Below are 7,727 nucleotides of genomic sequence, written 5' to 3' on the forward strand. Positions count from 1 at the left end.
CACATACAGCAGCACGAGGCATGCTTGGAACCACTGCATCATTTTTCTTCCTCCTCCATCTGTTGTTTCCTCATTAGAAACCATCCCAGGAGCAACCTAAATGGGCAGCCTTGTGTTTTACTGATTTTGCCCTTCATAGCCATACAGCATTGAAACAGGTCCTGGACTGTGCCGACCATCGATCATCCATTCACACTAGTTCTACGTCAACCCACGTTCTCATTCACCCTCTAGGTCACACTAGGGCCAATCTGCAGTGGGCCAATTAACCTACAAACCAGCACGTCTTTGGGATGTGGGAGGAAACCGGAGCACCCGGAGGAAACCCACGCGGTCACAGGGAGAACGTGCAAACTCCACACACAGGCAGCACCCAATGTCAGGACCAAACGCGGGTTTCTGGCACTGTGAGACAATAACTCCACAAGCTGCACCACTGTGCTGCCATTTTATATGCTATTTTCTCCATTAAATGTATTAGGGCTATCTTAGTTTCACAGCCACAATCTCCGGCTGCAACTTATAGACATTCTACCACATTCTAAAGAATCTCAGACAATTAATTCGTCACAGTGAACCGAATGATCTGAAGCTCTGCTGTAAATATTCAGTGTTCATCAATATCAGGAAGAGAAGCATTTTGTTAATCCCCCTATTTATTTTGTCAATGCATGGGAATTGTCTAAAATGGTGTGTTGTTCTAAACTATGCAAGAATGAGGCTTTTATCTGCAACGTTAATTTTTTACAGGTGATTTTCTGTCATTGATTTCTTTTTTAACAGCCTGAAGGTTGTTATTTCACACCAGTGAAATAAGCTAATATTATCCATCTGTACAAATCCCATCCAGCAAACCCAGACTTGGTCCTGTATATAATTCAGTAAAACAGTTATGAACTTCATTCTGCAGGCCCTTGTAATAAACTGAGGAGTTCCAGGTGTTGGTGCTATTCAGAAATACTTCATGGAAACAGGCCACACTTTATATACTGTATATAGGTACCAGTACAGGAAAGAGAAACATATATATATATATATATATATATATTGTGTGTGTGTGCAAGTATGTGTGTATATATATATATATATACATATACGGGTCAGGCAGCATCTCTGGAGAAAAGGAATAGGTGATGTTTTGGGTTGGAACCCTTCTTTAGACTGTAAAATGTTCAGTTCTGACCTCAAAAATCACCTATCCCTTCTCTCCAGAGATGTTGCCTTTGAGTTACACCAACTTTTTGTGTCTACCTTTGGTATAAACCAGCATTTGCAGTTCCTACCTACGCATTGCATAGTGTGTGTGTGTGTGTGTGTGTGTGTGTGTGTGTGTGTGTGTGTGTGTGTGTGTGTGTGTGTGTGTGTGTGTGTGTGTGCGCGTGTGTGTGTGTGCGTGTGTGTGTGTGTGTGTGTGTGTGTGTGTGTGTGTGCACGTGTGCATGTATGCGCATGTGTGTGTGCGCGTGTGCGTGTGGGTGCGTGTGCACATGTGAGTGCATGTGCGTGCATGTGTGCATGTGTACTTGTGTGTGCGTGTGTGTGTGTGTGAGTGTGTGTGTGTACGTGTGTATGTGTGTACGTGTGTATGTGTGTGTTCATTCTTGCGTGCGTGTGTGTCTGATAAATGTACATTAAACATGTAGTATCTGGTTTGCATGTCCCATATGCTTCAGACCAACAGAAACATTTTCCCTGTCAAATTTTGTCGATTATTCCAAACCAAACCCCGGGACAACTTTTGCAGAAAGAAATTGATAATGAAAATCTATAAAGCAGTTGTGACATTAACCAGTCCCCATTGAGCAGCTGAGGGAACCACAATGAAATTGGTCACTTGACAAATAATTGAAATATAGAAACAAAGAACTGCAGATGCTGGTTAATACACAAAATGGCAAAGAAGGGCCCCACCTGGAACGTTGCCTGTCCATGTTGTCCAGAGATACTGCCTGACCCACTGAGTTATTCCAGCACTTTGTGTCCTTTTGAATAATTGAGATGTTTATTGTTTTTTGTTTGGTTTATGATTGTCACATGTACTGAGGTACAGTGAAAAGCTTTTTTATTGCGTGCTGGCCAGCCAGCGAAAAGACAATACATTATTAGAATCAAGCTATTCATGGTATACAGGTGCACAAAGGCAATAATGTTTAGTGCAAGAAAAATTCCAGTAATGTCTGATTAAAGATACTCTGAGGGTCTCCAATAAGGTAGATGGTAGGTCAGGACTGCTATCTAGTTGCTGATAAGATGGTTCAGTTGCCTGATTACAGCAAGGAAGAATGTTCTCGATTCTAATTTTATTTCCGTTAACTGAAGGTTGGAAAACTTAAATCGGAAAGAAAGTAGGAAAAAAAAAACATATTTTGCAAGAAAAGAAAAACGTGGTTAGGATTAACAACACAGAAATCACCACATCTTTGGCTGATATTTCAGGCCTTCGAGCCCACCGGAATGGCCTGGACTTGGAGTAGTTGTTCCGAGCCAGAGGCACGCTGAGCTCCAAAGGCTCTCCCCACAGCTGCATTATGTGCACGCAATCTCTCCATTTGCAGGGAAACTCCATCGCACACCCATTCCTGACTCGGCTATGTCCACTGGCATTCCTTCATTGCGGCTGTGTGTAAATCCTGCAACGCTCTCCCTACTCCACTGTGAGATTCAATCATTCAATTCCACTTTAATTCAATGATGCTTTATGTCACATGTACCTGGGTACAGTGAAGTGTTTTGTTTTGCATAGAACCCGGTAAAATCACACAGCAGACCTCACGTCAGCAGTACACACACAAGTGTTGCCACATTTCTGGTGCCGACAAAGTTACAACACGTTCACCGAACAGTCCTAACCTTTGCCTCCCGTTGCACGTGGCAGTGTAATTGGAGTAGGTTAGTTTAGAGATACAGCGTGGAAACAGTTTAGTTTTGTTTAATTTAGCTTAGTTGACCTACCATCTACCTCATTGAAGACCCTCGGGGGACGGCATAGTGGTGCAGCGGTAGAGCTACTGCCTCACAGCGCCACAGACCCGGGTTCGATCCTGACTGTGGGTGCTGTCTGTATGGAATTTGCACATTCTTCCTGTGACCACGTGGGTTTTCTCCGGGTGCTCTTGTTTCCTCCACATTCCAAATTATGTGCAGCTTTGTAGGTTAGTAAGTTGCCCCTAGTGTGTGGGATCGAACTAGCGTACGGGGTGGCCGTTGTTTGGCACGGACTCTGTGGGCCAAAGGGACAGTTTCTACGCTGCATCTCTCAGCTAAACACACTCCCCAATCCAATGGCCAGAGACAACTTCACCTGTGGAGGATGGGGGTGTATCTGCCTATGAGGAATAGGCCTAGACAGCTACAGCATGGAATGGAACCACAGATGAAACATTCCCCTCTCCAAACAGAACATCGTCAACGTCACACCATCATCTCTCACAGATGGATGGATGCCAATACCACCCTCCCCCCCCTGTACATTTCAAACTTCTGTTGCATGAAGGCCTAAATATGGGGCCTTCCGTCTCCATCCCTTCCACTTTGAGTCAGCGGTAATAAAACTAAACAACATTTATTGAGGTTGAATTGTTTTAGAAACAAAGTTCTGCAGATGCTGGTTTGTACTAAAGGTAGACACAAAGTGCTGGAGTAACTCAGCGGGTCAGGCAGCATCTCTGGAGAAAAAGGATGAGTGATGTATCAGGTCAGGTCCCTTCTTCAGCTGGGCTGACCTCCACCATGCTGGGAGACCAGGTGCCAACTCTCGGATGCATTCTCTTATCTACCCTTTGACCGGGAGCCCACAGATAAGCCATTATGTCCACGACTATCTCTGATCTCATCATGTCTGGCAACCTGACGTTCCACAGCCCCACACGGGGCTTCTATCCCCTGCTGAAAATCCACAAACAGAACTGCCCTGGCAGACCCGTTGTTTCTGCCTGCTCCTGCCTCACTCAGCTCATCCCCACATACCTCGATTCAATCCTGTGCCCCCTTGTCCAATCCCTTCCCGCCTACATCCAGGACACCTTGCACACCCTTCAACTTTAGTTTGGAGATACCGTGCGGCAACAGGCCCTTCAGGAACTAGTGCAAAATGAATACATTCCTTAGTGCAGCCAAAGGCAGGTCATAGTTCATCGTTGAAACCTTAGACTTTTGACTTTGGATACAGCACGGAAACAGGCCCTTCGGCCCACTGAGTTTGTGCCGACCAGCAATCATCCTGTACACTAGCACTATCCTACACATGAGGGACAATTTACAATGTTTTTCACTGAAGCCAATTAACCTACAAACCTATACATCTCTGGTGTGTGGGAGGAAACCGGAGCACCCAGAGAAACCCCACGTGGTCACACAAGAACACACAAACCCCACGAGAACACACAAACTCCGTACAGGCAGCACCCATGGTCAGGATCGAACCCTAGTCTCTAGCTCTGTAAAGCGGCAACTCTACCACTGCACCACTGTTCCATCCACAAACCTCCATTGAACAGAGGCCAAAATATGTAGGAAAGAACTGCAGATGCTGGTTTAAATCGAAGGTAGAGACAAAATGCTGGAGTAACTCAGCGGGACAGACAGCATCTTTGGAGAGAAGGAATGGGTGATGTTTCAGGTCGAGACTCTTCTTCAGGCTGATGTCAGGGGTGTCGGCAGAAAAAAAATAGTATATAGTCAGAGACTGGATAGACTCGTACTCGCTAGAATTTAGAAGATTGAGGGGGAGATCTTATAGAAACTTACAAAATTCTTAAGGGGTTGGACAGGCTAGATGCAGGAAGATTGTTCCCGATGTTGGGGAAGTCCAGGACAAGGGGTCACAGTTTAAGGATAAGGGGGGAAATCCTTTAAAACCGAGATGAGAAAAACTTTTTTCACACAGAGAGTGGTGAATCTCTGGAACTCTCTGCCACAGAGGGTAGTTGAGGCCAGTTCATTGGCTATATTTAAGAGGGAGATGTGGCCCTTGTGGCTAAGGGGATCAGGGGGTATGGAGAGAAGGCAGATACGGGATACTGAGTTGGATGATCAGCCATGATCATATAGAATGGCGGTGCAGGCTCGAAGGGCCGAATGGCCTACTCCTGCACCTAATTTCTATGTTTCTATGATCAGCAATGATCATATTGAATGGCGGTGCAGACTCGAAGGGCCGAATGGCCTACTGCTGCACCTATTTTCTATGTTTCTATGTTTCTCTCCTGAGATGCTGCCTGCCCCGCTGAGTTACTCCAGCATTTTGTGTCTATCTTCCGCGTGTAACCAGCATCTGCAGTTCCTTCCTACACATTAATCTTCAAAGAGTTAGGTTCCCCAACAACTCTCACCAGTTTTTATAGATGCACTGTACAAAGCATTTTATTAGGATTCATCACAGCATGGTTTGGGAACAGCTCCATTCAGTACTGCAAGAAATTGCTGAGAATAATGCACGCAGTCCAGACCATCACACAAACCAACCTCCCTTCTGAAGGTCTCTTACTACTCCACGCTGCCTCTGCAACGCCATCAGCATAACCAAGGACCAGCTCATTCCCTCTTCTCCCCTCTCCCATCAGGTAAGAAGAACATACGTGTAAAAACGCACACTCCTCTCACCAACTAGAGAGTGGTCCTGACCCATCCACCTCATTGGAGATCCTCGGACTCTTTTTAATCGGACTTCACTTGGCTTTATTTTGATCTAAGTGTTATTCCCTTTCCCCTGTATCTGTGCACTGGTCGGCTTGATTGTAATCATGTATAGTCTTTCCGCTGAGAGGATAGCACACGACAAAAAAAGCTTTTCACTGTCCCTCGGTACACGTGACAATAAACGAAACTAAATTTTGATTCACGTTTAAACAAGGCGCCAATTGCCTTCTTCTTCTTGCGTATAGCGTGGCCAACTTGTTCCGTTTGATCTTCTGTTTGTGTACGCCAGGTTGATTGCATTCGACATGGTTGCAATCTCCCACCCCACGGTAATTGCCAATGCGCTAATACTCGCCAGGCTAATGTCAGTTCCATCGCAAATCATTCACACCCTGATCAAATCGAGATCAAGCAATCTAAACAACCCCCCAATCTAAACAGAACCTCGATTAAAAATGATGCACAATTAAATATAAAAAACTCAGTATTGATGGCATCAAACATTGTTTTTCAAGAGCGCAATTGCACTTGAGATGCCAAACACAGCTCAGTCTGCCTTGGCCTACCTGATCTCCCGATTGACAAACACTTTAACTCTCCCTCCCATTCCCACACTGACCCTCCTCCATTGTCAGATTGAGGCCAAACGCAAATTGGAGGAACAGCACCTCATATTTCTCTTGGGTACCTTACACCCCAGCGGTATGGACATTGATTTATCTAACTTCAAGGAACCCTTGCATTCCCTCTCCGTCCCTCCCATACTCCAGTTGTTGTACTAGTTTCACTGCCTCAGTCATTATCACCTTTCCAATGCACCATTGTGGGCTCCACATTTATTTGATTATCGTTCCTTTTTGCATATCTTTCATTCATTTATTCTGTATCTCTCTATGTCACACACCCCCACCCCTCTTCGTCTCTCTCTCTAGTTGCCCTCTCCCCTGACTCAGTCTGTAGAAGAGTCACCTATTCCTTTTCTCCAGAGATGCTGCCTGACCCTCTGAGTTACTCCAGTTTTTTATGCCTATCTTCGGTTTAAACCAGCACCTGCAGTTCCTTCCTACACAAATAAAACCTTCTCTGTTTGTTCGGTAAATATTTATCTAAAGCATTACAACTACTAGACTGAAAGTTGGTTGAGGAGGGCGAATCTATTCGTTTCTGCCGCTTATTTTCTAAAGCGAAATGCTGGTATTCTAGTTTAAAGAAGCAATAAAAATAACAGCATGAGACACCCCATCCATCTCTCCCTGCCCTCCGTTGTAACGAGGTTGTCTTTGCGATGGGTATTAGCAGGCGGTCTCAAACAGCAGCCCGGATCGGCTCAAGAATGCGAACCTGGTGGGATTTTGATCTAACTGGACTGGTGGTGGGTTTTTTTAACACACCAGGGACACCGAAAGCCAAACGTCGGGGGCTGGAGAGGAGGGGAGGGTGTGGGGGACAGGGGGGCAGGAGAAGAGGGGAGGGGGGAGGGACAGGGGGGAGTGAGGGGGGGGGGGGGCGGATGAGGTGTGGGATCGCGGGGGTGGTAAAGGGGGTTTTTCCGTGCCTTCTTTACAAGACCCCAACAAGCTCCATCAAACACAGCTGCTAACTAACGCCCTTGCTAAGAACAATATTTGCGTTGGTCCCAGGAAATGTTTTCGACAACAAACACCCCCTTTCCATAAAAACAAATCTACAATCCTCTCTTTACTGGATACTGCATCTGCATCTTTACTGCGTCTGGCAATTATAGCTCATTCTCAGTTCAGAGTAAGCAGGGGAAATCTCTATAGTTTGTTTCAAAGTTTGTTTTAGAGAGAGAGAGTGTGGAAACAGGCCCTTCGGCCCACCAAGTCCGCACCGACCAGCGATCACCCCGTACACTAATACTATCCTACACACTAGGGACAATTTATATATTTACCAAAGACAATGAATCTATTAACGTGTACGTCTTTGGAGTGTGGGAGGAAACCGGAGTTCCCACGTTAAGTGAAAAAGGTTTGTGACAACATTATGAAATATTATAATTCGCGAAAATAAATTCTCGCATGCGAAAGAAGCAACGTGTTTTAACATTGTGTTTTTTATGGGTTATA

This window comes from Leucoraja erinacea, chromosome 21 (genome assembly GCF_028641065.1).
Source record: "Leucoraja erinacea ecotype New England chromosome 21, Leri_hhj_1, whole genome shotgun sequence".
Classification (NCBI taxonomy): Eukaryota; Metazoa; Chordata; class Chondrichthyes; order Rajiformes; family Rajidae; genus Leucoraja; species Leucoraja erinaceus.